We start from the raw sequence: 24,523 nt of genomic DNA on the forward strand, positions 1-24,523 counted from the left end.
AGTATTGTATTGTAAAATGTCTCCCTTGATGGAGGAAATCTATAATACAAAGTATTTTGGAGGGGGGACCGGCTCCATGTAGATCCGGTCCTCAATTATTGTCAATAGCTCAATTTATCTCTGATTTGAAGTATTGTTCATGCCTATCTAACTAGGTGTTATGCTTTCTGCTGCTCTCTCCATCCAAGCACTCTTGCTATGCTCATTAGGAATCTTTTCTAATGAAATTCTCACTATGTGCGAGAAAGAGGTCACACGCTTCTCCATCTTCTTCATTCTCTCCCACTTATGAAGAAAGTGATGGGGCAAACAAGGAGGACCAAGGGAAGAAAAAGGCAAGAAAGAGGTCACCCTCTTCTCCATCTTCTTCATTCTCTCCCACTTATGAAGAAAGTGATGGGCAAACAAGAAAGAGGTCACCCTCTTCTCCATCTTCTTCATTCTCTCCCACTTATGAAGAAAGTGATGGTGCAACCTTCGAACCACCAAAAAGAATAGGCCATAGGAAATCCTATGCCGTGTGGAAGAGGTCGCCCAAGCTCAAGAAGTTCAAAGAGGGAGGAAAGAACATCTCTTTCATTACCTACGATGGAACCTTTGGTGCTACGGACAAAGTCTTGGCCTTCATCCAACAATTCGATGCGGCGTTTGGAGATGAGGGATTCACAGAGTCCTCTAAGCTACACCATGTAGCTATGAGTTTTTAAAAGTCTTACAGGCAATGGTGGTCTAGCCTATGGGCAAATGGTGAAGCTCCACGAATATGGAGAGCTTTAAGATCTTCCATCATGAAGCAATTTTTTTGGCTACGATGCCAAAGACAAAGTACTCCCCGAATGGCAAAGCTTGAAGCTCTCTCCCCACAAATATATTCACAAATATGTAGACAAGTTTTGGGTCTTACATCTCAAAGCCACTGTCTTCAAAAAGATGGATTTTGGAGAGCAAAAACAACAATTTTGTGCGAGCTTAACTGAAGATATGGTGGAGTATATCAACTCCCAAAGTCCACGCATCTCAAGCTCAACAAGAGGAGATTATGCGGCAAGTGCATGAGTTGGGCATGGTTAGGCCTCACTCATCTCCGTTTTGCTCACCTGTGTTATTAATGCAAAAGAAAGACGGCACATATCATATGTATGTCGACTATAGAGCACTAAATAGGATCACTATCAAGAATAGGTTTCCCATTCCACGGGTAGAAGACCTATTTGATAAGCTACAAGGGTCAAACTACTTCAGTACGATTGACCTAAAAAGTGGCTACCATCAAATAAGGATAGTTGATCAATACATTGTAAAGACCACATTTCGCACTACGTTTGGTCTTTATGAATACATTCTCATGCCTTTTGGCTTGATCAATGCACCAACCACATTTAACCACTTGATGGAGAAGCTATTCAGGCCTTACCGAACCTTTACTGGAGTGTTCTTTGATGATCATCATCTACTCTAATTCACTAGACGAACACAAGCAACACCTCCGGGTAATATTTCAAGTCGTGAGAATAAAATTTATATTAATTGAAAGAAAAGTGACCTTTTCTTACAAGAGATTCAGTATTTAGATCACATTATCTCTCAAGATGGCATCCAAATGGATCCATCAAAGCTAGAGGTTATAAAAGGATGGCCTAATCCAAGGAATCTTCATGAATTAAGAAGCTTTATAGGTATGTCTACATACTATAGACGCTTCATAGAAAAGTCTCACAAATTGCGGGACCATTACATGACCTAACAAAGAAAAACGTTGGGTATACATGGTCTACCAAGGAGAACAACGCTTTCAAAAAGCTTATCTCTCAACCTATGATTACACTGCCGAATCTCTCAAAGCCATTTGAGGTCCAATGTGATGCTTGTGGTGACTTCCTTGGAGCTATTTTGCTCCAAGAAGGGCATGCCATAGCCTATGAAAGTCGAAGGCTCAACCCTATTGAGCATGTTGGAATTAGGGTTGGAGAGACATGCACATAGCTTGGAGAAGACTAAGGAAGCTCAAGGCACACAATAGAGAGTGTATTACTTAGTGTGCAATGAAAAGATAGATAGCCCTAGAGTGATGGGCGTATATACAATGCACGGGGGAAAAACCTCCTAAAGACGAAAAAAATGCCCCGGTGGTCCTAGTGTGTTCACACACATCACTACCACATGTATATGGTAACAAATCCCCCTGGAGCAATGCGGTGAACAAGAGCTGGCACATGAGTAAAGGGAAGTGCCATGCCGTGAGGACATGATCAATCCACAAAGGGGAGTAAGCCCAAAGCTTTGCGGAAAGCTTCGAGCTGCTCACGAGACAATGCCTTTGTGGAAAGATCTGCAAGGTTGTCCTGTGTTGGCACATAAGCCAAGTTGATCGCTCCTGCTGAGAGCCTCTCCCTGACGTAGTGGTAATGCACCTCAATGTGCTTTGTGCGAGCATGAAAAACTAGGTTTCTTGCAATTGCCAATGCACTCTGATTGTCAGTGTAGATAGTGTTGGAAGTGTCCTGTCCAACACCCAAATCATCCATAAGGCGTCTGAGCCATACACACTCAACCGTAGCTGTGAAGACGGCCCTATACTCAGTCTCACAACTCAAAGTGCCCATAGTAAGTTGCTTCTTGCTCAACCATGATATACATGAACTGCCAAGCATGAAACAAAAACCACTTGTGGACACTCACGTGTCAAAACAACCAGCCCAATTTGAGCTTGAAAAAGCAGGTAAGTATGGCGGCAATGATCCACTTGGGATAAAACAAGCCAAGATGTAAAGTGCCACTAAGGTAGCGAAAAATCTCTTGACAGCCTGCCAATGCTTAGACCCTGGGCTATGCATTAATCTGTTGACCTGTGAGACTGCAAACTAAATATCTAGCCTCGTTTTGCATACATAAATGAGGCATCCAACAATAGTTTGGTAAAGAGTGACATCAGCAGGATCACCAGCGTCATGAAGACTCAATTTAAAACTTGTTTCCATGGGAGTGGCAATAGGTTTACAATCCTCAATTCTAAACTTACATAGCAATGTCTCTATGTAACTTTTCTAGCACAAGGCAATACCACAATCACACTGCTTAAACTGTATACCCAAGTAATTGTTGGGTTTGTAAGCCCGGTTTGGTCGTCCATACCCGTGGTGGGCACAGTCCCTTACAACATGCAGTGTAGGTTCAATGGTAAGTCAAGTCATGCATGGCAAGTGCTATCTATACTGTAAGGAGTTTACACACAAAAAAATATCAATATATCATAGTGTGTTTTTTGCTTCTTGCTGTGTTGAGATCTCTCTCTCTCTCTCTCTCTCTCTCTCTCTCTCTCTCTCTCTCTCTCTCTCTCTCTCTCTCTCTCTCTCTCTCTCTCTCTCTCTCTCTCTCTCTCTCTCTCTCCCTTCCTCATTTGCTGCACATCATGCTTGCAAGATTGTACCCACCATAACTGTGCTCATCACTTGGCTGTCAAGAAAGGTTCTTTTCCTTGACTTAGTGCGTGGGAGCAGCTACTTATGCAGAGAGATGGGAGCAAATCGGCTTGCGAGTTCTTGCCCGTAATAAGCAGCATCAAGATCGCCTTGGCCTAAAGAGCAGTTCTTGACACTATCGTGTCTCCTGGTTCGGTGGTCTCAACCCGCTGCGAGAAAATTGGTCATCCATGCCATCGCCGCCATTACTGGTTTGTTTGCTAGAGAAATTTTCCACTTTCTTTGAAGTGTGCATCCTAATTTGAAACGAGAAATTGTTCATGTAGCATGCTAACGACTCTTCCCTTCAATTCATTGGGCACTTTTGACCATTTATTTAATATGTAGTGTTGAAACACCTGAGAGCACAAGCTGTGCATGCATGTAACCACCTCTTGCCATCCACATCCAAGATCAATCCATTACTGATGTTGATCGAGTATGGAATGCCCTCTCGCCTAGGCCGCCTGAACGTAGGTGTCACTGCACACATCTAGGTGGGTGATCCACGGAGGAGTAGCTAGTGGTGTGTCACCAAGAGTGTCAAGTGGGGTGAGTCTCAGAAGAGTAGCTGGTGGTGTGTAGCTAGAAGTGCCCTAAAGTCATGAAAAAGCCAGAGTGTGTTACCATATACATGTGGTAGCGATATGTGTGAACACACTTAAGCCAAGGCATTTTTTCCCTCACTAGGAGCTTTTTTCCCCCGTGCATTGTATATATGCCCATCATTCTAGGGCTATCTATCTTTCCATTGCACTCTAAGTAATACACTCTTTGTTGTGTGCCTTGAGCTTCCTTCATCCTCTCCAAGATGTGTGTGTTTTCTTGCAATCGTAATTCCAACAATTGGTATCAGAGCAGATTACGTCCTCCCGAGCATAGAAGCCAGCAGCTCGAGCACATGCCTGCTCAATTTCTTCACTTTTGGTGAGCTTTTCCAGTGTTCGCAAGTTGAAAAATTTTCCGAGATAGCTGAAAGAGCTTGGTCTTCTTAGAATTTTGATTTTGGCTCATTTCGGACTCCGTTTCCATTACAAGTAGTACTACACATGCTATTTCATCATTTTGCGCTAGATTTTTGTCAGTGCCATTTTTTGCATAACATGCCCCTTACTGTCTTCTATCATTTGTGCTATATAGCACGTGTTGTTTTCACTTTTTTTCTCCTCTTTTCAGGCATTTTTCACATCAAGAGCAACATTTACCATGGCCGACAACAAAACAGATGTGTTCAAGATGTTTGCTGTAGAGGATAGATTGGATGGGGACAATTACCCTATGTGGGCTTATGTGAAGCAACATGTTCTTGTATGAATGGTCATTTGGAATATTGTGCAGGACATTGATATACGTCCTAGTTCTGAGGATGTAGGTGATGTTGAGGATGTTGCAGGTCTTGCTACAAGGATTGATGCTATTAGAGTTGTTTTGCCTACGATAGAACAAGCTTGTTGGGATGTAAAATATACACAAACTCATGCATTGATTGCGATGTCTATAAAGCACACTATTAATCCTGACATTCATTCAGCAAAATCTACAAAACAAGCTTGGGATGTTCTGACTGGTCTTTATGCAAGTCACAATGAGGCAAAAATTGCATTGCTACGTAAAGAGCTGGAGTTGAAGCTTATGCATGAGGAAGATGAGGAAGATTATGCATGAGGAAGATGACATGGACACTTTCCTTGCTGGTGTCAAGGATATCAATGAGAAACTTATTTCTGTAGGTGAAGTCATTTTAGATAGTTTCCTTGTGCAGACTGTTCTTGATGCCTTGCCAGATTCTTACCATACTTTTGCTAGTACTTGGAGACTTATGACCCAAGGAAATCCTGAAGTTGTCAAGTTTGATGCATTATACACATTGCTATTGCAAGAGTCGGTTTCCAAAAGAAACGGGACTAGACAACGTGCAGTTGAACATGCCTTTATTGCTTCTCAAACAAAAGGTGGTAATAGTAATGCAACCACTTTTCATGGTTCTTCTGTGAGTGGAAAATCACATGTTCCTAATGCTTCTGCTAGCAGCAATTTGTCTAGAAATTTTGGTGATCAGGGCAAAAAGATGTGTTGCTATTATTGTAAAGCTAATGATCACTTGATCAAACAGTGTCCTAAGTTGAAGGCTAAAGAGGCTAAGAAGAAAGAGGCTGGTTCCACTACTAATGCTAGTTTCAGTACAAATGCAGCTATTATTGAGTCTTGATGTAGAATGGGCTTTTAGTGTAGAGTGCACTTAGAATCCTGTTGTCCATGATACATGCATGTCAATTTCTACAGATTCACATGTGTGGTATTTTGACAGTGGTGCTACAAAGCACATTACCTCACATCGTGATTTGTTCACCTCTCTTGAGTCTGTCCCTCATGGGAATTCAGCTACTTGTGTCAACAATGCCTCTTATCCAGTTCAGGGAGTTGGAAAGATTGTGCTTACTATAGCAAATGGAAGTTCTTTCCCACTTCTTGATGCACTTTATGTACCTGGGATCAAGAAGAATCTTTTGTCTATATTTGCACTTTCTAGACTTGGTCCTGTAGTCAAATTTATGGATGGCAGATGTACAATACATGATCTCAATTTTGGTGATGAAATAGTTGCATCTGACATTTTATGATGTGGGTTGTATAAGCTCACTTTGTATGAAAAGTGTGGGCAAAATTTTGCAAATGCAGTTCTAGATTGTAAGGCTATTTTAGATGCAAAACTTTTGTCATAATAATCAATATCTAATTCTCCTAAATGATTTTCTCATATTAAACTGATCATTTAATGTGGGGAAGGCCAGGGGAGAAAAAGCTAGAATATTGGTTAAGCTAGCAGACCGGCCACAGTAGGGATCCAAAGGAGGGAAAATAGGGATCCAAAGGGGGGGCCATCTGCAAAAGATCCATGTGTAACAATGGGCTAAAAAGACCCTAAGGTTCAGCCCATTAAGACTTCCAAAATGCTAAGGTTCCAAAATTCAAAGGTTGTGTCCAAAGGTCAACCCTAGGGAAAATTGGATGCTTTGTGTGTGCCCTAAAAGTCTTTGCACATCCCTACATGGGAGGGGGCGAGCCCTAAAGGTAGGGGATGAGAGAGAAAGCCACACACACACACACACAGGCTCCCTTTACACAAAGGGAATGAGGGACACATGTCAGCTCCCTAGGCCAGATGCCCACAAGGTGTGCCCAATTTCTATTGGATGACCCTTGAAGTGGACCAACGAAAATTTAGCTAGATTAAATCTAGTTTAATTAATTTAAAAACATTTAATAAAAGAAACCAATGAGAATTAAGTCTCCTAGAAGGCTATTGGGCAGTCTCCCAAGGGGTCCAATGAGCATTCAGGAGCCCCATGGCTTGCCTGATTCCTATTGGCCAGGAGGCAAAGGGGTCCAATGAGAGTTTAATTTAATTATTTAATTAACTAAAGCTCTCACAAAAGGGGAAAGGGGGACACATGTCAGAAGGCTATCACTTATGCTGCTTAATTGTAATTGGCTTGACTTGGGGAGGGCCAATGAGGCTTCAGGAAGAGCATTTAGCAAGAGGGCTCGCCCAAGAGAGAGAGGGGGCTGATTTTTGCAAGGCATTATCACACACACACTCACACAAGATCATGTGTGAAGAAAGAGAAGACTATCTCTTCCCAAGCTTTAATGGAGAACTCATCACCTACTCCAAGCTTGTGAGATAGAAGCCTACATCAACACTCTCTTGGCATGTGGATGCAAATCCAACCAAGATCCAAGCTTCAAAGCATGCTCATCTCCTCTACCAAGCTAATTACTAAGCTAAGCTATGCTACATACGAGTGATTATGTGAGGAGATGTACATCTTTCTCGTAAGATACTCCTTATTCCTCTCAATCTACTCTCATACCCTGCTAGCTCTCACCATCTTCGAAGGTGTGTGAGGTCTTGGGTCTGAGAAAGGGGATAATTCAAGTTGTGTTTGTTAAGTGTTTTGCTTAGTGCATGAAGTCATTAGGAAATTTCGGAGGTGATTTGGAGGGCCTTCTAAGAAAATGTATTTTTTGCACTCTCTCTCTAGAAAAAATGACAAATAAAAGAGCTGGGTCTTTCATAGTAAAACTTCAAAAAGTGTACTTTAAGTACATTCCTTACCCCTCTGAACATTCGTTCGTAGTGATTGAGGGATAATACTCTTTTTAGTTGTATTGAATGAACAACGTCAATACGGAGGGAATGAGGCTAACATGGAGGGACAAATCCGCAGCCGCTATTCACTTTCCATTAAACCTGCACATTTGGCTAATGGCGCACTCCTCAAATGGCACAAATGTTACCCACAAACGAGCCAAATATCACCTTCACATTGATTTGGACAATGAGTACCAACCATTGATTAAGCGCAGTAAAACAAACACACATATACCTCCCACCTCCATAGACACGCTCAGAGCTCAAGGAGCTAAACACATAGATATCTGGACGAGAGGCTCTCTCTACCCTAAGAATCCAATAACTAATGCGTCTCCACCGTTTGTCAATCCTACAAGCTTATTGACCTTTGCTGGTGATGGAGAAAACGGCCTTCTGGGTTATTGTAAATCACTTACAAGAGAAGCTGGAACTTACAAGAGCATTTTCCAATCTCAACAATGTGAGATTGTTCGCCTTTCACATTTACATTCTACAGATCAGGTTACCATTTTGCAACATAAAACAGAGGTACAAGAACTGAAAGAAAAGGTGCGAAGTTGTCAAATGAAGGACACCATCTTGGGTGGTCGTATCCGAAAGAAGAAATTGCGCAATCTTGAAACATTGCAGGTTGCATCAGGAGGTCTCAAGAAAAGAATCCGAGCATTAAGGTGATGCTTCTTGGTTGGCTACATTGTCTTAGTTAAGTAATCACTTTGTTTTTTCTTGTTATGCATTGTTTTCATGTGCCTAAATAGTGTTAGTGAAGCAAATTTTCTGTTATTTACTTATGCATTGTCTTCATGTAGAGACTCAATCTATCCTGACAAGGAAAACATTGACCCCAAAGCCAATATAGGAAAGAGATTGAAGCCACTTATAAGTAGAAGCCTGGCAGCAGATATAGTACATGACAAGAAGTTTAAGGTTCTACAAAGAAATGTAGTGGACCGCTTTATTTCAGAGAACTCAGTGCCTGCAAAAGAGATACAAGGCACACTTGATTCACTTGGTGTAAGCAAAAGAGGATATTCGGCTATCCAAAAGTCTGTCTCAACCATCTTTGTTAGGAAGGGTATAAAATCCAAACTTCTACCATCAGCCTCAAGTGTTTGGAAAGAGAGGCTTCAGCTTAACGAGGCACAGGGAGACTATCTTGGACAGCCCTTTCATATTAAAGCAACTTACAGTGGCCATGGAGCCAACACTGTGGCATATGATGAGTTCAACAATATTTTTATGGACCTGCGGATACTACAGAAGAGAATGGTGGAGTTTTACAACGTCACATTTGAAGAGTCACGTGGACTATTACATTTTGTGTTAAAACTGGATGAGTGTGAGCTTGTTAAAGAGAAAAAGCTAGAGCGTGTTACTATTACTTTAATGAATAGAGCCCTCTCAAAGTGTCCCAGTGATGATCCTTTATATTTTAGTGTTCAATCAGAATCTAACATATGGTGGCTTGGTGCGTTTGAGGTAAGCGATATTCTCAAGTAAGCTCAAATATTCAGATCTACTTAAGTCTCATTTATTTTGTGTTGCAGGTAAAGAAAGAAGATCATGAGATTCTATATTGGGTGTTCCATCGAACTAATATTCCGGAGCTGATTGATCGACAGACTAACCAGGGAGAGGTACTACGTCTAGATGGAAGGGGAGACTTTCAAGTTCAGTGGCATCTTGCAGGTGACCTTAAAACATTAAAGTGCATGTATAATTGTGGAATGGGTGCAATGGCAAAGTCACCGTGTTTGTTCTGCATGGAGCCTGCAAAGGTCATGAACCCAAAGTGGTGGAGAAAAGCTCCAACACGTCACATTGAGGATCCTGCTTTTCGACCAGTTTTGAAAATACCACTTGTGAATGTTCACATTTGTACAATGCATGCCCTTTGTAGAATTGTAGAGAAATTGGTCTACTTATACATCGGGTTTGCTTGGAAGATTAAGAACTCTGCAGAACGACAAGTAGCCTTGCAGTGCTTAGAAATGGTACTGTCGGATATGGGGCTTCATGGTGGCAATGTGAAAATCCAGCGGGATGAAAAGAGATCAACTGCTGAGAAGGATGTCCCATGCAAACCATCCATCGGTGGGGTGAAGGCACGGAGGTTTTTATCTAAGCCCCAAGGTACAAGAGATCCAAAGCTAACAAAACATGGAAAAATATATAACACATCTTATGTTAGCAAGGTAGAGTATCAGAGCTGGAAAAAGCTACATATTGCAGTCAAAGACCACGAACCAACTACTCGTAACGCGAAGGCTGAGGTTTGGCGATCAATAGATATCCTATTTTTGATGTGCGACAAAGATGACTGGTCACAAGGTGATATGAACAAGTTCAAGGAAAATCTCAACCTTCTGAAAAAATCATTCAAGACAGCATGGACAGACACCCAGATTACTCACTACATGGTATTATTGTGTATTTCATTCTCTCTTATGTGCAAATATGTGAGTGTAAAACATTCTAACTAATCTGTTTTCATATCCAGCACATCATCTTCAATCATTTGCCATATTTTATACAGAAGTATGGGAACCCGGCAATATGGAATACCCAAGGGATGGAAAAGTCTCATTACATGGCGAGAAATGCTTATTTCAGGCACACACGACATGGTGGCTCTCGAATCAAGGCTAACAGTTTGAGAGAACTATTTGAATGGTTCTATCGTAGAATCATTCATCGAATGCAGGCAAAAGAAGTCTTGGCAAATTCAGCAACAGCACAAGCAATCAGACATTTACAACAACAAAAATCTAAAAGATCAATGGCATACAACAACTCCGGAGCTCGTGAAAGTCAACGAAGGTGGAGAGAGACAATGGTGTATGTGAATCACAAGTGGAGAAAGATACTCTGAGTGGATGGCATTGTAAAAAATTTATGTAATACATGATCTTATACAATTGCTACTTGAAGTGTATCAAGATTTTGCAGGTTCAATTTTGTTTTTTGGCACGTCACCCTTGTAACGAATCATGAGATGTTTGCCATACTCTAAAAGTTCATCTGGGTTTTGTCTACCAAGAGCTAGTGCCATTGCTGTGTACGTGTAGTAATACGCTGCCCGACCACCTGTATAGCCTGGGCAGTAACCAAAACAATCTCTAGCAAACACTTTGTCAACAAGAATGACTTTATCTGCACTTTTGGGCAGCACCGGTCCACCCAAGAAGCGTGATAGTGTCTTGAATGTGTAAGTTGCTATTGAACCCTCTTGTGACATGGAATTGTGAAAAACTACTATCGGTGACTCGCAGAGCTTTGAAAGGTATTGTGCTAGGGCCGCATCCCTTCCTCGATACTCTCTTGTCCGGCGCCGAAGGAAGTCATCCTTGTCAGCAATCCAAGACTGCACATACAATGTCAGAAATGACACAAACAGAGAGAGAGAGAGAGAGAGAGAGAGAGAGAGAGAGAGAGAGAGAGAGAGAGAGAGAGAGAGAGAGAGAGAGAGAGAGATACCATGAAGCTCTCATCCTGCAAAAAGAGGTTTTCTTGCCACAGGTCTACAGATGTAGTTGACCCCTGACCTGAATGGTTAAACCAATCCTCCACTTCTTTGTTACTTTTCGATGGTCTTAGGCTTTGTCTTATTGCTTGGAAGGTGGCTTCATCAGGTAGTGTCTCCTTGTATTTTTCAGCTTTCTCAAAGCATCTTCGAAGGCATTCCATTGGATTGCTGGATGTTTCCATTGCCTCATCATCACTACTATCCTCTGAAACAAATCCACTCCTCTCCTCTTGGACTCTGGAAATAATAGCCAGGGAGAAATCCTCCCTTAAATAAAACACACTTTGCACATCATGTAAGAAGATATAGGTCCTGTCTCCAATCCTGAACTCAGGCACAGCTGGCAACATCATCTGAGCATGCTTCTCAGTGAAGTTACTGACATCCAATGGAAGTTTGATTTCTGTGGTTTTCACGGAGAGCATCTTACTTCTTTGTACTTCAATTGCCTCAACCTCAAGGTCAACTGTGTCTTCAACCTCCTCGACTTCTTGCATATGAGTTGTCTCCTCGCATTCCTCTTCTGGTGCTGCATCCTGCTCCTCTAACACCTCATCAGGATTCTGCATGAGGAATCCAAACAGGCTGTTGAGGTAAATCATAAAGCCAAAGGCTTCCTGAATGAGTTTGCATTCTTTTTGGTGCAAAGGGCAGACTGAATGTCGGCAAGAGGGTGGTAACTCCCTATACTTCTTCACTCCCTGTCCCTTTCCACCACAGTCATTTAAATGCACAAGAGTCATAGTAGGCAGAACAACCCTTCCTACCTGCACCATCACCTCAAACTTATCTCTGTAGGACTGCAAGAAATTACTGTGCTGAGCTAATAGGTCTTCAATGTCAAACTTTGGATTAAACATAGAATGAATTAGATCATACTTGTCCCCAGCACCACAAGATGCTGCAAAATCAAACAGCCTCTCATCAGTTGCAGCTGGGTCTTCCAGAGAAGTTACATCCTCCTTTTCTTTACATTTTGTACTTTCTAGCACATCTGCATCATCGGAGAAGTCTATATTTCTCTTTCTGGTATTTTTCTTGAGATGTACCTTACAGGGCACCACACCCTTGTCGGGTGAGGAATCTTCTTGCCCTGGTGACCTCTCTGATTGGTCTTCACCAACAAACTTTTCCTCAGATATGTCCTGACAAAAGTCAACAGTTCTTTTGGCAGATACATTAAGCAACTGAGCCTGCAAGGTTTGAAATCCTGGCACAAGCCCTGGATCTGGTTTCAGCCTCTTCTGCCTACTGGACCTTAATCCTAATCATCAAGAAACATAACAAGTCAAAACCAAGAGCAAACATGACAATTCTGCCAAAACCCAACCATCATGATCTCTCTCTCTCTCCCCTTATAGATATAAATATATCTATAAATATAAATAAATAAATAAATAAATATATCTGTCTCTCACCAAAACAGAAACACACCTAGTCTCTCTCTCTCTCTCTCTCTCTCTCTCTCTCTCTCTCTCTCTCTCTCTCTCTCTCTCTCTCTCTCTCTCTCTCTCTCTCTCTCTCTCTCTCACTTTGCATTTGTCTATAGGACTAAAGGCGCGCGAAGAAGGAAATGTGCCTTGTGCAAACCTCTCCGCGCGCCTTAAGTACAACTGCCAGAGAAATAGCATTACTAACGGCGCGCGGAGAGAGTAGCCAAAGGAACTTTCCCTTCCTCGCGCGCCTTTAGTCCAATGGACAAATGCAAAGAGAGAGAGAGAGAGAGAGAGAGAGAGAGAGAGAGAGAGAGAGAGAGAGAGAGAGAGAGAGAGAGGATGTGTCTGTGTATTTGTCTATGGAACTATGGGTATTGAGGTGTGTGTGTGTGTTGAAGAACACACACACACACACACACACATACACATACACACACACACACACCAACTGCTAGATATACAGAGAGAAAGAGTGAGAGATCACCTTTTTTTGGTGGGGTTTGCAGGAACTCAAAGGGAGGTGTCTCCTCCATTGCTTTTCTCTGTGTCAAGGGAGTCTGTCTTTCTCCCTCCCTCTCTCTCTCTCTCTCTCCCTCTGAGAGTAAGGACTCCCTCTTTCTCTATCTCTCTCAATCTGTGTCTCTCCCTCTCCCTTTCTCTGTGACAAGCTGATCACACTTTCTCTCTCTCTGAGACTCTCTCTCTCTCTCTCTCTCTCTCTCTCTCTCTCTCTCTTTGTGACAATCTGCTCTCTCTCTCTCTCTCTCTCTCTCTCTCTCTCTCTCTCTCTCTCTCTGTCTCTCTAAGACTCTCTCTCTCTCTCTCTCTCTCTCTCTCTCTCTCTCTCTCTCTCTCTCTCTTTGTGACAATCTGCTCTCTCTCTCTCTCTCTGTCTCTCTAAGACTCTCTCTCTCTCTCTCTCTCTCTCTCTCTATTGTTCTCTCTCTTTCTCTCTCTCAAAATCACACCTTTAACGGATACACACGGCGGCGCCCCACGTGTCACAATCAATTAAAATATATTTGCATGCGGTCGCACGTGTGGTCATAATTATTTCCGTATACTTTTTGTACGCCATATAAAGCGGTGAAGAGAGAGAAAAACTACACCTTGTGAAAGAGAGTGAGTGAGTGAGAGAGTGAGATAGAGAGTGTGCAAGAGCAAAGCCTGCGTCTCCGACAGCAACCCCACGCAGCGAGATAAAGAAGGTCTGCTTCTCCCTCTGGCTTTGCCTAAATCTCTCTATCTCTGTTTCTGTCACCCACACACAAACACACACACACATATACACACCCACACACACACACACACACACACATATACACACCCACACACACACACACACACACACACACACACACACACACACACACTCACAAACACACACACTTACACAGAGACACACATCTTAAAAATACACACACACACACACACACACACACACACACACAATCTCTCTCCCTCTCTCTCTCTCTGTCTCCCTCTCTCTCTATACCAACGGCGCGCGTAGAGAGTCATACCCGTAGTTCATGTGTCTATGCGCGCCGTTAGTACAGTCCATTGAGCAGAGAGAGAGAGAGAGAGATAGTATCGGTGTGTTATTTTAACCTATACTAACGGCGCGCGGACGTGTTTGTTGAGGTTAAACGGTGGTCTATGCGCGCCTTTAGTAATGTGGATTCTCTCTCTCTCTCTCTCTCTCTCTCTCTCTCTCTCTCTCTCTCTAGTTATATATGCTAAGAGAGAGAGAGAGAGAGAGAGAGAGAGAGAGAGAGAGAGAGAGAGAGTCACAGAGAGTCAGAGAGAGAGAGAGAGAGAGAGAGAGAGAGAGAGAGGGAGAGAGAGATTCATAGAAAGAGAGAAGGGGATTGAGACTCTTCTTTTGGTGTACAGTAAGATGGCTAGAACAAAAGCCACTGCAAGGAAGGCAGGCAAGGGTCCAGGATTAGCATCGAAAGCAAGTGGTAGATCAGCAACCCCAAAGAAAAGACTTGGAAAACCAAATAAAATTCTGAAAGGGCCAAGGATGAAGAAGCTCCAAACCTGCATGGGACTTTTCAAAGAAATCAGAAAGGCACAAAAATGTGTAGATTTATGCATACCAAAACTGCCCTTCAAGAGGATGGTGAGGTCCATATGTGATGAAGCTACCTGGGGCACCAAAAGGTGGAAGGTGGTGGCATTGATGGCTCTACAGGAAGCAGCTGAGGACTTTCTACTGGAGTACTTCAGTGACATGACCATTGTTGCAGCCCATGCCCACAGGGTTACTATAATGGACAAAGATAGTGAGACATTGAAAAGAATAAGGTGGAGGTATGACAAACTGCTGGTCCCCAATGTGTGCAAGGACAAGAAAATGAGAGAAATTTTGTTATACCCCCCGGAGCTAGTGCCTCAGCTCACAGTTGTAGATGTCACACATGATGTGAATACAAGGGCAAAGGCAGAGACTATTGCTCGCCAAACAGAGGAAATGAGGGAAGCAGAGCTTCAGGAGAAAGCAAAAGTAGCAGAGGTGTCCCAGAAACAAACAGAGTGCAATGTGACCCTGTCTATAGAGGCAATGAATCAAGAAACTCTGCTTTCAATGAAGAATGGTTTGCTTGCAGACATACCATTTGTAGATGGAACCAGAAGCCTAGCTTTGGAAAAGGTGGACATTGATTTATTGCAGAATCCAGATGCTCAGATTTCAGACACAATTATCTATGCTTGTCTTAAGTAAGTGTTACTATCTTGCTAGCTTTGAAAACTCAGATAATAGTTTTGCTAACTCAGGTAAGGTCTCTGCAGCCTGATCAAAAGTCAACTCCCACTGCACACTCACACAGAGGTGTTTCTCCTTGATCCACAAATGTCTGTAATTATTAGACAAAAGAATAGTCCATCTGGGACATTTGAGAGCTGGTTCCGCCACTGTGCTATGCTGGAAGTTACTGTGATCATCTTCCCATATGAGAACAACCATCACTGGAGTCTCATATGCCTTGATGTTGACCAACCAGCAGTGTGGGTGTTCAATTCAATAAAAGGAACCCACCCTGAAATTAGGCTGTAAGTGTTTTGTGTCAGAAAGTGTTTATTATAGATATCCATGTAAATTTGAAGCCTCATGCTAACATCTTGACATTGCCTAATGCAGTTGTATAAAGAGGTTGTTGCTTGCCTATGGCAAGCTATGTGGAAGGTATGAACTATACAAGGCCACAATCAAAGAAGTACCTGTCCCAAATCAAACCGATGGGAATTCTTGCGGCTGGAGATGTCTTCTCCATGCAGAATATGTCCTGCAAAGCTACTTTGCATTAAAACCTTTCATGACTAAGGTACCCATTTTGCAATGCATTCAGTTAGTTTTGGTTTAGTCTATAAAAGAATTCTCATCATGTGGTCTTTCAATTTTGCAGAGTGCTTTAAAAAACTACACATATGATTATTTGCAAAGATACCGGGTAAGTTTAATACAACACCTGCTTACTATGTCTAGCCCTAGAGAGCTTGAAGATAGCGGCTTGGATGAGCGCACTATTGATCTTACAAAACATGACGTGCCACCACGACAAACCCCTACATCCGATACAGTGGAATCGCATCGGGCCGAGGGTGTCATAACAGCAGAAGATCAAAGAGTCGAGGATGAGGAAAGGACAAATGAGCATATGGAAGCAGCTAAGGTTCAACCGGAGGAGACAATAAAAGAGGCAAGTCAGCCTGTGGAACAGCCAAAAGAGCCTATGGCTGAAACCAAAGATGAGGAAAGCAGGCCTATAGATGAGCAAAAGGTTATGGATGAGGAAAGCAGGCCTCGGGACGAGCAAAATGATATGGATCAGGAAAGGATGTATGAGGCAAGCCGATCAACCTTGAATCAGGCAGAAAGGGCCATGGGGGAGACCCCTGATGAAGCTTTGAATGATGACTATGAAGATAAAGCGGAGGAGAGCAACAATGACATGAACACTACAGAGACCCAGTATGGACCCTTGCTACCTGTAGATACGGTTGTTCGGTAATGTCTATTCAAGTATGGCAAAATATGTTCAGCTTCTAACTACTTATATGTACTTGTCAACTTTTACAGAGGTTGATTATCTTGGACGTCAATGGATTGCTGCTGATGCGGGTGCCTCTCGGTGACAGAGGACCCTTTGATGATTTGCAAACGTTTCGGATGGGAACTTGTCGAGTCGTGGTTCGTCCAGGAACCAAGGAGTTTATTGAGTTTCTTCTTCCGCGCTTCAGAGTTGGCATATGGTCTTCAATGCAAAGGCAAAACTTATCGCCACTAGTTGCAATAGTTTGCAGTGTATGCCAAGCTCACACGTCAGATTTTGCCTTTTTGTATGATCAAAGAAAATGCGTTACTGTTGAGGGCCACTACCACCCTAAAAAACCAGGATTACCTCTTTTGTACAAACCGTTTAGCCAAATCGGTGTACCCTTTGATGCAACTAATACACTACTAATTGACGATACACCCGAAAAGGGAGAACTAAATCCGCCGGGAACAACCATCTCACCACCTTCTTTCGAGGGGCATTCCTTCGATTTTTACCTTGAAGATATTCTGATTCCATACTTACAGAAATTGTATCTCAGTCCATTGTTCACGGACGAGTTTGTACTTTCTAATGAATTAAGATGATTCTTCTATCTGTGTTTTTCTAATATATAGACAGAGAGAGAGAGAGAGAGAGAGAGAGAGAGAGAGAGAGAGAGAGAGAGAGAGAGAGAGAGAGAGAGAGAGAGAGAGAGAGATTTGACGTGGTAAACAAATGTATTTCAAGCACACTTTTTCACAGGGCACAATTGAAAAATGAGATCAATAAACTTCATGTCTTGAAAGTCATTTGTATACACTTGGGTTTACAAGAATATCTGTTACATTGACACTACTTCAACCCGACCATCCAACTCTTTGCACAAAATATCTTTTTCTCTTCGCCGCATCACCTTACGGCCAGCTAAGAAAAAGGAAAAATCTAATAGTTCCTTGTCCATTGACTCTTCAATGATGTCATTTCGCAAATGCTGAAGACTGCATAGCTCCCTTATTGTAACCACCAATAGTAGGCCATTCTCTTTATCAATCACTTCCACATCCACAGTAGGATTATCTTCCAAACCTGCAGAAACTTGGTCCATAGGAATGTACTTACCGTTTAGCATTTGTGATCGCATATACCAAAATGAGAGTAATAGTGATTGGCTTGCAATCATGTACTTGACAACTAGAGTATCAAGCGCGACCTCGCACCGTAAACCAATCTCTTCCTTTGCATACCATCCTTTGTCAAGAAGTTTGTCACAGGATGACTGCTGAAATGACTTGCACATGAACATAGTTTTTGTAACTCTGATGTTGTAGCTATGAAACAGCTCTATGAAGAGTGCAACAGGACAAAAGTTTGCAATTCGAACCAGTTTGGTAGGAACAAAGCTACGCAGAGACCTTTGTATATCCTTGTAGAGCTTACTTCGCATTGCCTCCACCATTGTTTCCTCGGGAACTGGCCAGTCCACAGTGTTCCAATCAGTCGGTAGAGGTAGTTTCACCAACATGCCATTCTTATTGCCTGAGCTGAGTTGGTAAAAGTGGTCATAAAAAAAGATTCCCTCATCAGCCAATCTTTTGGTGCTCCTCTCTGAATACTGTAGAGAACCAATATGGGCATGTACAACATGGAAGAGGCCTATTATGCACTCCACAGGCTCCCATTGCTCATAAGAAGAGGGATAAACATCTGCAATATATAAAAGAAGAGTTAAACTAAGAGTATTAATAAGTACAAATGACAAATCTAATGTAATTGAGTTGTGAAGAGTAGAGACATTACTCATAACAAGCGGGAGAAACATTGCAAAATATATAAGAAAAGTTATAATGAGAGTATCAGTAAGTTCACATGTCAAGAGTACTTACAATTGCAACGTGGTTGATGTATATTTGATACATTTCCACCGTTTGCTATCACCTCTGGATGGGTAAACACATGCTGAACAAGAACTTCCTTTACAGATCTTTTGCCGATCTCAACTTTGAAATCCAACACCCTGGCTTTCCATGCTGAGCGGTAAACGTTGATACCACTAAACCTCTTGGGTCTTCTTGGTTGCATGAGGACCCATGAACCTTTGTTTATCCTTTGTCCAACCCATTGGTTGTCTGCACTTATTGAAGCTGGTATTGTAATTGAGGATATGCTACTACTTGGCCTTCTAGGCAAAGTGCCGTTGTTGTTTGTTGGTGTGAGAGACAGTAAACACCTTGAGGCTCTTGGGCGAGAAGACGTGGATGCCATAACTCTCAGAGAAAAGCTTTAGTGGAGGGAGATTCACTTTGAAAGCATTCTAATGGAGGGAAAGTGTTTCAAAATTCCAATATCTTGTGCGGGCTTAATGGTCACCCTCCAGTACGTTAATGACCATGAGAGAATATTAGAAGTGGGACCACACGCAAGCACCTAAAAGCTCGGTAAAAGTAAAGAAATTACTATGCTACAATCCTAGTTTCGTGAAAGTTTTATGCTATTTTCCTATTTTTTGAGTTTTTCCAGGTACTTTTCTACGTAACGTAGCCTTCATGCTCATTGGACGCGCTCTATTTTTCTCTCTCTTCATATGGCCCTCCAAATGACCTCCAAAATTTCCTAATGTTCCATCTTCATTGCACTAGCTAGTCTTGAAGGAACACAAAGAATTGTATTGTACAATGTCTCTCTTGATGGGAGAAACCATAATACAAAGCCTTTTGGAGGGGGGACCGGCTCCATGAAAATCCGGTCCTCAATTGTTGTCAATAGCTTAATTGCTCTCTCTTTTGAAAGTATTGTTGATGCTATCTAACTAGGTGTTATTCTTTTTGTTGCTCTCTGCACCCAAGCACTCTTATAATTCTCATTAGGAATCTACTCTAATGAAATGCCCACTATGTTCATGCTAATTTCCGCTACACATAATTTATTAGGCCATTAAATGTTACATTGGTATCAGAGCTCAAGGTTTCTCTTTTCTTGCTCAAGAAGGGAGGTCCTCAAGCTAGCTACAAATGGTTGGTATTATTAATTGCCTGTGAGTAAGTAGAATAGGGATTTTTCAACCTTGCAGTGCGCCTGCCTTCGTGCAGTTAACAGGGAATCACGGTCGATAGCTATGGTCTTAATAGTGGAGTCCTACGGGGCTTGCCTACGGCTTATCCACTATTGAGCTATTAGAAGCTTGACAAGAGACGGTGCTGTTTTGGTGTCGAAAGACCCTCTCTTCTATTCCTTGCAATTAATGGTATTCGAGCCGCGGGTACAGTAGCTTGAGTGCTTTTTCTAAAGGGGTAAAGAGGAGTAGCAACTAGGGCTTGAAGTGCCAAAGTACACCTAAAAAGTTTACACCTAAAAGTTCTTAGAATGGTTGACAATAGTAAAGAGAGTGAAATTAATGTTGATAACTTTGATTTTGCTCATGAGCAAGCTACTAATGGTGCTTCAATGCTTGTTAACTATCTTGTTTCTAGGCTTCAACAAGCCATGGGCAATCCATCTCTCCAAAGTGAAGTGCAACGGCAGCTCCGTGCTCACAGGATTCTCCAAGCTCATCACCATGACGAGAGAACACCTAGGAAGCCTCCTTGTGAGACTACCAAAAGAGGTATCTCTCCGATTCGGGAAGAAGAAGAGAATCCATATGAAGGGCTCAAGAATTTACTTCTTGATGATGCATCTCCTTCCCAAAGGAGAACTCAAGAGCCTCCACCGAAGGAACGAGAAAGAAGCGAGTCTCCCGCCACCTCGGCGGAGATGGCTCCACGAAGACGGCGGGCTAAACGCTCTCCATCACCACCAAAGCGGAGAAGACCGTCACACTCTTCTCCACGCCATAATTCAAAGAGGGATGATAAAAAGAAAGAGAAGAAAAAGGCGAGAAAGAGGACACCCTCTTCTCCATCTTCTTCATCCTCTTCCTCTTATGAAAACTATGGTGAAGATGACAAAGATCAAGACAAGAAAAAGGCGAGAAAGAGGTCACCCTCTTCTCCACCTTCTTCAAATTCTTCACCCTCTGAAGAAAGTGATGGTGCAACCTTTGAACCATCAAAAAGAATAGGCCATAGGAAATCCTATGCCGCATGGAAGAGGTCGTCCAAGTTGAAGAAATTCAAAGAGGGAGGGAAGAACATCTCTTTCCTTACCTATGATGGTACTTTTGGTGCTACGGACAAAGTCTTGGCCTTTATCCAACAATTCGATGCGGCGTTTGGAGATGAGGGCTTCATGGAGTTCTCTAAGCTACGCCATGTAGCTATGCACTTTCAAAAGTCCGCCAGACAATGGTGGTCTAGCCTACGAGCCAATGGTGAAGCTCCACGAACATGGAAGGCTTTAAGAGCTTCCATTATGAAGAAATTTTTGGCCATCGATGCCAAAGACAAAGTACTCACCGAATGGCGAAGCTTAAAGCTCTCTCCCAATGAATCCATCCACAAATATGTAGACAAGTTTTGGGACCTACAACTCAAAGCCACTATCTTCAAAAGGTTGGATTTTGGAGAGCAAAAGCAACAATTTTGTGCGGGCTTAACCGAAGAAATGGCGGAGTATGTCAACTCCCAAAGACCACGTACCATATCGGCGGTAATACATCACACTATGGCCGCCTCTCGAATCAATTTCCAAACGGGGGCAAAAAGAAATAATAAGCCCCCGGAAAACAAGGGTTCCAATGAGCCTAAGGGGAAGGACAATGTCCAAAAGTCTCCTAAGGGCAACTCCAACAAAGCTAAAGAGAAGGGAGTTTACAAAGGTAAGAATAAACTCTCTCCTGAAGAGCTTGAGCGTTATCGTAAGGATAACCGGTGTTTCAAGTGCGGCGAACAAGGGCATGCGTACCGCGCTTGTCCCCAAAAGAACAACCACCAAGATCCTCCTAGAGCTTCCTTGGTTGAAATCCAAGAGGAGGAGACTCACCAAACTCACCACAAAGGATCTCCTCTATGCCATGCTTGGGGAAAGGTAAGAGAACATGATTCTTTTATTCTCTTTGACCCTGGTTCTACTCACAATTTTATATCTATAGAGCTGGCCACCAAGCTAGGAATACAATCCTACGAGATGGGAGATGTCCTACCCGCAGACACTGCCTTCAAGGGGCAAGAAGCTTCAGTCACTCCCTTAATTGGGAAATTGAGGCTTCATGTCCAAGGCTATGTGGACAAAGAGGACTTCTTTATCTCTCCTCTCAAGCATGAGGATGTAATCCTAGGGGCACCATGGTTTGACCGCCTGGCTGCCGATGTTAAATTTCCTGAAAGGAGAATCTCCTTTAAGTTCAGGGAAAAAGACATGTATATAGATGCTAAGGAAATGTAACACCATCCCCATTGTACATACACCAGCTTTCAATAAGTCAATAAAGAGCTCTATTTCCGTGTACATGATTTTTGTTAAAGACTCTCAAAATGAACCTAATGCTTTAGCAAAAGAAAATAAAAGCAACCAAAAGGAATTAGAGTTATCCAATTTTCTCAAAGGGTTTCAAGATGTTTTTATTGACGACATCCCTTGTGAGCTACCTCCTAAACGAGGTAATGATGACCATGCAATTGAACTTCTTCCAGGAAGTTCACCGCCTAATAAACCTCCTTATAGAGTTTCTCAAGCTCAACAAGAGGATATTATGCGGAAAGTGCATGAGTTAGTTGAGAAGGGCATGGTTAGGCCTAGCTCATCTCCATTTTTCTCACCTGTGCTATTAGTGCAAAAGAAAGACGGCACATATCGTATGTGTGTCGACTATAGAGCACTAAATAGGATCACTATCAAGAATAGGTTTCCCGTTCCACGGGTAGAAGACCTATTTGATAAGCTACAAGGATCGACCTACTTCAGTAGGGTTGACCTAAAGAGTGGCTATCATCAAATAAGTGTAGTTGATCAAGACATTGTAAAGACCGCGTTTTGCACTACATTTGGTCTTTACGAATACATTGTCATGCCTTTTGGCTTGACCAATGCACCAGCCACATTCAACCGCTTGATGGAGAAGTTGTTCAGGCCTCATCGAACCTTCACTGGAGTGTTCTTTGATGATATTATCATCTACTCTAATTCATTGGAGGAACACAAGCAACACCTCCAGGTAATATTTCAAGTTTTAAGAGAGAATAAACTTTATGTTAATCGAAAGAAAAGTGAATTTTTCTTGCAAGAGATTCAGTATTTAGGTCACATTATCTCTCAAGATGCCATCCAAATGGATCCATCCAAGTTAGAGGTAATAAAAGGATGGCCTAAACCAAGGAATCTTCATGAACTAAGAAGCTTTATAGGTATGTGCGCATACTATAGACGCTTCATAGAAAAGTTCTCACAAATTGCGGGACCATTACATGACCTAACAAAGAAAAGCGTTAGGTATACATGGTCTGCTAAGGAGAACAATGCTTCTGAAAAGCTTATCTCTCAACCTGTGCTTACACTACCGGATCTCTCAAAACCATTTGAGGTCCAATGTGATGCTTGTGGTGATTGCCTTGGAGCTGTTTTGCTCCAAGAAGGGCATGCCATAGGCTATGAGAGCCGAAGGCTCGACCCTATTGAGCAAGCTCTAGGCATATACGAAAAAGAACTCCTTGCAGTTCTACATGCTTTAGACTCATGGAAGCACTATTTATTGGGGACTCCTTTCATTCTGCGAACGGATCACCAAAGTCTTAAGTACTTCATGACGCAGACCAAGCTCTCCGACAAACAAATGAGGTGGGAAAATTTCCTTTCGCAATTTCATTTTCATATTGCTCACATTGCTAGCTAGCATAATCAAAGTAGCCGATGCACTCTCAAGACGGTCGAGAGTGAATGCGGTTTCCATAGCAACTCACAATGATCTATCTTCAATGATAGATGAGTATGCTATTGATCCCGATTTTAGAGATGTGATTTCAGCCCTTACATTAGGGAAGAAAGAAGAACCATTTACTTTACAAGATGTTTATCTTCTCTATGGCAATAGACTATGCGTTACTAACTCCCTGCGTGAGAAAGTAATGTATGAATCTCATGCTCCCCCGTATGCGGGGCATAGAGGGATTCAGTCTACCTTAAAGGGAATTGAAACATATTTCTATTGGCCTACCATGAAAGTGAACATACAAGAGTATGTTTCCAAATGTGTGGTATGTCAAAAGACAAAATTTGATAGAGGGAAGCAACCTGGATTGCTTCAACCCTTGCCAATCCCTAATTCACCATGGGAGAGCATATCCATGGATTTTATCTTTGGATTGCCTAGGTCTATCCATGGGAATACGGGAATATGGACGACAGTAGACAGCTTCAGTAAACAAGCTCATTTTATACCTGTCAAAAAGACTATCAAAGCCCATCAAATGGAAACCCTCTTCATTTCACAAATTTTCAAATACCATGGCTTGCCAATGTCCATAGTGTCGGATAGAGATCCTAGAATGACCAGTAATTTTTGGAAGGGTCTCTTTGAGAATTTAGGGACAAGGCTAAATTTCTCTTCGGCCTATCATCCACAAATGGATGGCCAAAGTGAAATAGCTAACCTAACAATTCTCGATCTACTAAAAGCCTATGTAACGGAAGTAGATCAAAGATCCCAATGGGAGAAGTACTTACCCTTAGTGGAGTATGCTTACAATAACACTGTACATACTTCCACAGGAAAAGCACCTTTCGAGGTAATTGAGGGAAGATCAAAAAGTCCCTTTCTACTTAAGGTACATGGGAAGATCTTCGCTGCAGATGAGTATAGTCGAGACCTACAAGAATCTTTCCAAAAGATTATGGATGCTATCTCTATCTCACAGCAAAGGCAAAAGGCTGCTGCTGACAAGCACAGAAGAGCCCAAGCCTTTAAAGAAAACAATTGGGTCTTGTTAAAGTTTCCCAAGGCTCGATTAAGGCACACAACGGGCAAGAATCCT

Source organism: Adiantum capillus-veneris, chromosome 22 (assembly GCF_014529385.1).
Source record: "Adiantum capillus-veneris isolate H3 chromosome 22, ASM1452938v2, whole genome shotgun sequence".
NCBI classification, from domain to species: domain Eukaryota; kingdom Viridiplantae; phylum Streptophyta; class Polypodiopsida; order Polypodiales; family Pteridaceae; genus Adiantum; species Adiantum capillus-veneris.